Genomic DNA, 7,121 nt, shown 5'->3' on the forward strand with positions numbered 1-7,121 from the left:
CAGTTGCACTTCCCACGAGAGGTGGGCCCCATTTTGCCCAACCCGGCCAAAAACAGCAAGCCCGAGCTATGCTGCCGGCGGCCCTCGGTTACCCTACCAGCAAAGTCAGTAACCCAGCACAATCCTCTACCAAAAACTCCTAGAGATTCGTGGGAGGTTCGGGAGAGCAGCTTAAGGACACAGCCCCCGTCTAGGGAGACCTCAGCGGCTGTGATACTGCCACTGCACCAAGCTACATCCACTGGTGACTCTTGTATTTTAATGAACCAGTGTTGCTGTGCTATCACCTTAACTGTATACATTAAATCTGCCAAACCAGATTAACTATCCATACCCTTCTTCCTACAACTACCACTTGATTCTAGGCCCAAGGTACGCCTCTTGATAAAATGCAGGAGGAAAACCGATTAAGTGGTAATGCCAAGACTCTGACGAGGCGAGAACAAGCGCAAAACCGAGGGACAGTGCCATCCAGTGGCCTAAACACCTCACTGCACCAGGAATCTACATAAACGATCAGTGGTATAAGAGCTCCTTTGTAAACTCTCTTTACCACGATTTCTAAACATTCTCCTCACCCGGCGAGGAGCTGGTCCGACATGCTATCCGTGAACCTTATCTGTGTCGCAATGTGTTTGCACGCTGTAGCGCCCCCCACCTGCGGCCACGTGGGCGGTGGGCCCCTTACCCCTAAACGTTCTGTCGCGTGGCACCGGGCCCCCCCTGTAACTGCGAGGTGGGGTGGGCACTTGTCCCCCAGCTCCCGAGCACCTAGGGAGCACCTTGCAAATGTTTTGGAGAGGACACTGCAGCAGGTGCTCCATCCACAGATCTATTGGACCCAAATCTCTGTATTGGGACGTGGGGGGGGGGGGGGGGGGGGGGGGAGTCAACGCCCGGTCCTTGCTGACTAGCGATATTGAACACTAGAACACACCAACATTTACTGCATGAATATTTAACATGAAATCTTCTGTAGACAAGCATGAATTGAAAGATCTCTTCTCCGCAACGGGACACATTAGTCACTTCAATTCTCTGTACTAGAAGGTGGGGTGTGTGCTCAAGTATTCCAACGGCCCCGGGGGCCCATGGCTTTCCACATTCCGCACTGGAACACCCATAAATCTCCCCAGGCCAATAATTCTGTGCCACCCTTTAGGGTGATCTATTGCAGACTAAAAGAGATTGTCTTACTTATGATTTACCAAAGCCCATTTAAAACTAGGGGTGGGCGGAATTTGCGGAATTAACCTTCGCAAATTATCGCGAGAATGTTTAAAATTATCGCAAACAAGCAGAAATATCGCAAAGATGCGGAAGTTTTTTTCCGGCATGTTCGCGAGATTATCTGCATGGTTGCGGGTCGCCAACTTACCCATGTGGTTGCTTGCGGGCGCGGCCATCTTGTTTTGAGTTGTTCTCGCGGTGCATGATCGCGAGAAGAAAGACGTGATCGCGCGACGCATGACGTCACTGCGGGCGCGAACTGTCGCGAGACAGCGCAAATGGCTAAAAACAATACAACATCTCATGGAGAACGCGACCGGATCAAGAAAACTTGTCGGCGAACGCAGGGATTCAGGTAAGGCGATCGCGCGCGCGCGAGAATGTATCATTTTACAGCGCGAGCAAGAAACAAATTATCGCCAAGCTGCGGAAACCGGAATTTTTGACATTTTCGCGCTCTCCGCGGAACGCAAAAATGTCAAATTATCGCAATTTCCGCGAACGGAACGAAATTTTTGCCCAGGCCTATTTAAAACCTCTGGTTATTTGAAAACGAGCCAGTGTCAAAGTCATTCACATCTTTCTTACTGAAGTGGACTGAAGACGACGGAGACGACCCATCAAACACCAGGCGCGCTACTGTGAGAGTACCAATTTTCCGGTCAGGCCTCCCGCAGCCCAATGCCTTTCAGTCCGCATGAGGTCAGAGGTTGAAAGGAAGGCCCCCAGGATATCATGGGCACAGCCAAGCCCAACTAATTCACTTCAGACCGCACAGGCCCGAGTACATGCAGCTCTGGCATACAATCTGACCCGGGTAATCCAGGTACCCTCAACCCCCGGACAACAACAAAAGGGGGGGGTGGCTGGCTGGCCCCGACAAAGACCCCCCGGCCTCTCCAGGACCGCACTCACCGCCTAATTCGACGACGCGACGACTGTAAGGTATACAACCTACACACCACAGTGGTTGCCTAACCGTGGTCATTATTAACAACACAATTGCGACGGCACTCTATACTACAATCGAGGTTCAACTATTGACATCCCACCACAAAGCCAGGCGCGGTTTGAACGAGTTGGGGTGTGGGGGAGGAGGGATGTTATACATTAAGACATCCACCGGTCTGCGTGTCCTAACACCATCGACTGTATCGCGCCAAGAACCCCGATACGGGAGTCTGCGCTATATAACCGTTTGGAGTCAGCCAATTACAATGTAGCACCTAGGAACACGGACGCAGCCAGCTACCTCACGTGCGGCAGCCGTCTGTATAGCGGAACAGCACCCAAGTATAACCAGGGCCGTTCAAAGCACCTGAACATGTGACAGCAAGCACGGTACGTTGCCTCTACCCCAGCGATCGAACAGCCATCAACCCTTATACAAATGAAAACACACAGCCTGCATACCGGGGAACAGCTGACACCCCATATACCCGACCCAAAACGAAGGTGCCACCTCATGCCGCCGAGCCTGCCGGCACCCATTGCTACCCAACATGGGCTGGACGGCAGGCGCAGGTCACCACAGGTCATGCGGCCTCCGTGCGGGAGGGCCAACCACTAACCAAATCTGCCTTAAACGCCCCTCTAGCTGAGATACATGCCCCTGCGGGGGGAGATCCATACAGGGAGCGTTGCCCCCTCTCCCTCCATGCAGGCACCCAACCGTGGCGATGACCGGGTGTTGGTCACACTCATCCAGTAAGAGAAGGGGGGAGGGGGGGTTGCTAAGGACTCACCGCATCAAGAGCTCCGCGACCCGACCAAGGGAACGACCAGAGCGTGGCAAAGAGGTCGACCTCATGGTGGGGAGGGCTATATAGCCTCCCCTCAGGTTACGATGCCCCCGGAAGTGACGCCCATCGCATCACGCCCAGGGAGGAAGAGGGGGGACTCACCGGAGTCCCTGCCCTCAAGGGGGGGCGGGGAGGGGCTCTGGTGCCCAGACGACACTAGAGCGCCGACCGCTCTATTGGCCCCCTGCGGGTGCCGCGGTCAGCGGCATTCCTGCAGACCTGTGCCTCCTGCTTCCTTTGCCTCATTCCTTTACTACCTCAGTCAGCCTCCACCACGCCCCTCTCCTTGATCGCATTCTTCAGGTCGGAGCCCCCAGCTGCCCTCAGCACCCTAGCGCCCCGGTGATTGTTGAACCTTGTTGAGGGGGGTCGGGGGTCGGTTGCAGATGGCTCGGATGGACCAGGCGACGATCTGTCCAAACAGTGAACCTTACGTGATGCTCCGGCGTGTACTCACCCTTTAATGGGGGAACAGAGAATAACAAGAGACGCGTTGGGTCAGCCAATGGAATCAGAGACTACATCTCCCAGAATGCACCTGTTCAGGGAAAGTCAACAACTAGTAGTATGATGCTGCTGCCGTGGAGCGGCCCTAGAAGTGACGCACGCTGGCTTCCCTCGGCACCCGCCCCCCTGAGAGTGGATCTGGGGTCGGGGTAGGGTAGGTTTTGAGGACTGCTGCTTCCCACAGCCCCTGTTCACGCGCTGCTCACGCCGCCTAGACTACGCTCCCTCCAGCAAGCAGGCGTCTGCTCCCCCTTAGGGCGTGGGGTTCCGCACCCCAGGGCCCGCCCACACCCTCAGAAGGCAGGGATACCGTGCCCGAATTAGCCCTGCTTGCAGGGCACCACCCGCTTCTTCCGCCACAGCAGGCACTAGCAGCCTCCCTACCAGATGCTGCTCCTGGGAGTTCTGCCCAAAAAATAAAAGTGCACCCACGCCCTTGAAGCAGCCACAGAGGCACCATTGTGCGTGCCCCGGAGGGAGCTAAAGATACCCACACAGGCAGCCTTCCGAGAGGGGTCGACCAGCTGCTAGGGGGGCACTGCCCTCAGCGAGGCCTGCTATGAAAACTCACATGTCCGAGTATGAAAGCGAAGACCCTCTGGTCCTGCTCAGGGCGGTTGTAATTTATAGCGTGTCTGTATGGCACTATTGGCAGAAAGAAAAATGTCAATGACACAACAAGAGACTAATAGACAAAGAGGGCTGGCAGATAGCATCGATAAGTATGTATATTAAAGGTATAAATTGAGCAGTATCAGAAGGCCTTGGCTAACACCAGGCCTAAAAACCGAAAATAAGCATGCACTTTAACAGTGGCGGTTTTCCCATTAAGGACAGTGACACACAGTCTACAATGCAACCCACTAAAATAAGTGTACAATTACTAGCTGCCACTTCATTTCTTCATGTAGCAAAAATAAATATATACTAATAAAGGAACAAAAATGAAATACCGGAAGGATTGTCAATAAATACAAAGGGGCATATTATCAAGAAACGGCGTTAAAATTATTGAGAATTCCCATAGAAGCCCATGTTCTGGTGTCAACATGGGCTTCTATTGAAATTCTCCAGGGCATATTATCAAGCCCATAATCGCCGCTTTAGATGCAGTTTTCTGCTGCTAAAGCGGCGATAATTTTAACGCTGTGCTTGATAATATGCTCCATAGAACCTTAACCATGGTCATAAACATTTAGGGGCATATCAGCAACAACCGGCGATAATTATCGCTAAGCGCACTTAGCGCTAGGATAATTATCGCCGGCTAACGTGGATTTTTATCGCTGAGATAGCGTGCTATTAGCAACACTTATCTCAAAAGCGATAAAAATCCTAGCGCTAACTGCCAAACGTCAGATTATCGCTGGAAACCCAGCAATAATCTCACGAAGTTTGGCGATAGCTTGCTGATAGGGCCTCACATACTTAGCCATGATATCCACCTTCCATAGGATATCATGGCTAAGTCAGTCCTGAAGCAGGCGTAAGGAAAGTAGCAATAACAGGGGTTATCGCTACTTTTCTTGCCGCTATGCTTCATAGCGTGGGGCTGGATGATAGGAGAAATGTCGCTTAGCGACATTTCTCCAGTCATGTCAGGTCAGGAACGCCCACTTTGCATCTCATTAGGGATGCAAAGCTGGGCGTTAAGAATCTGGGCGCTAATTAAAGGTTTCACGCGATAGCATGACCTTGCTGATTAGGCGATAAAATTATCGCCGCTTTTCGCCCGAAGACGGACGCAAAAGCGGCGATAATTTTATATCGCCTTGTTGCTGATATGCCCCTTAGATTTTCTAAAGAACTGGAGTTAATAAGGAAAAAGAACATGTAGGGTTGGAGCAGTATGCATGTACCATGTACTTCTTTTCTAAGGACTTTTGTCCGCTTGAAGCACAACATGGAAAATCCCACCACATTAAAAACATTTAGGGGAGAAATGTGGGCACGAGAGGATCACCTGTAAAACAAGCATTGAAAATGCAATAGGTCTCGCCTTTGATTAAGTTAAAGCCATTTGCTTTGCTATATAATACCATTAGCAAAGCAAATGGCTTTAACTTAATCAAAGGCGCGACCTATTGCATTTTCAATGCTTGTTGTATTTTATGTTGGCTAAAATCTTTTGATATGACGAATAGTGTGATGAATGAGTCAATGGGAGACGTGAGAATAGATGCAGAGCGGACGACTGGATTTTGGGGTGTGGGTACCAGTGAGAGGAATAAGAATTAATGAATAGGGGGGAGGGGGTACGGATGCAAGGGAATAGACGGGTCAGGAGTTGATCTGCGGCATGTGGAGAAAGAGTGAGAGTAAGTACTGACAGCAAGGGGGTGGTAGCACACTTTCAAAAGAATAAATTGAGTGGTTTGAGATGTATATAAAAAATGTGTTTTTTTTAATTTGTGCAATTGTATTTTTTAATCCCACCGATCTGAAAGTGTTGTAGAAATATTCCCCAGGAGTCGTCAGTAAATTTACTCCAAACCAAAAGCAGTCACACGCCGAGGCGACCAACAACTCCTCCTGTGAGGTTACACAACAAGTCTACCTTCGGGCTGTGCAACATCTGTGTCGGGCAGGGAAGACACACTCACTCACCCGATAAGCGACACAGAGCACCCCGCCCCACCCCCACTTATACCTCCAAGGTAGCTGCACCCCTGTGCGATGATAACCCGGATGTAAATGCCATATTTGGAGCACTGGTGGGATAAGAAGCCTCACACAGCACACAACAAAATAACACACAACACTCCTGGGGACCCAACACCCAACGGCATAACGTACAACGACGGGGCCCCCCGCAGAACGTGGTGACCCCCCTTACCTCACCGACATGCACAGAACGTAGGCTGCATGGAGGCCCCCTGGAGGGTGGGGCACTTCTGAGTCACAAATACTGCGCCCCCGACAACACCTTGAAGCTGCCACAGTGAGACCACGCTCAGCCCTGCAGACACAAACACCCGCTGAGAATCAGCAAAGAACCGGCGAGACCGAGTTCACTTCCACCCTGATGGAAGACAGGCCCGTGTCGTATCTAGAGGCAGCGGGGCAAGACCATCCCCACTAACAAGTGAGAAGGGCATGTCCAGCCCCACCCTTGAAGGGTGCATGCGCACTGCTGCAGCCACACTTTCCAAACGTGCTGCCTGCTGCTGAGACAATTCACAACCCGCTCTTGCTGGTTCCCTCAGGAGGCCAACAGAGGGAGCCAGCCAGCTGTGAGCACGTGCGAGCATGCTGCGCGAGGCGGCAGGCTGGAGGCAACAGGGCTGTGTCCTGCCTGGAAATGTAGTCTTTAAATCCTATGCAGTTGTGTACAGTGCAACCAGCCTCACGTGACTCGCAATGCACCATTCGCCATTAGTGCTGTGAACAACATCCTTAAGGCTCAACACCTGCCCTAGCCTGTATCCTAGTGTTTACAACCTGCAAAGTTATGACTAAAGACATTTTACGAATGGGCTTAGAAGTGTACAGTTAGGCACTACGTGCCCTGCACTGCTCACGTCCATCTGGCCTCGCCCCGCCCTGGAGGGAAGCAGAGCCTCGGTTACTACACTCCAGCGC

At 51.9% G+C, this 7,121-nt stretch overlaps 1 protein-coding gene across 2 annotated transcripts in view; it reads right to left on the reverse strand.

Moving 5' to 3' along the window:
• The window catches only part of LOC146782916 (UDP-GlcNAc:betaGal beta-1,3-N-acetylglucosaminyltransferase 7-like), a 73,770-nt gene extending 67,083 nt beyond the window's left edge, over positions 1 to 6,687 (reverse strand). The window contains exon 1 of one of the 2 annotated variants that reach the window (XM_085636701.1): positions 6,381 to 6,687. The gene's annotated coding sequence lies outside the window, so the exon portion shown is untranslated. Of the gene's footprint in view, positions 1 to 6,375 lie in introns of both variants that reach the window. The other variant, XM_085636700.1, reaches the window with a different exon arrangement.
• Between the last annotated feature and the right edge of the window lie 434 nt (positions 6,688 to 7,121).

Source organism: Triturus cristatus, chromosome 12, assembly GCF_964204655.1.
Source record: "Triturus cristatus chromosome 12, aTriCri1.1, whole genome shotgun sequence".
NCBI classification, from domain to species: Eukaryota; Metazoa; Chordata; class Amphibia; order Caudata; family Salamandridae; genus Triturus; species Triturus cristatus.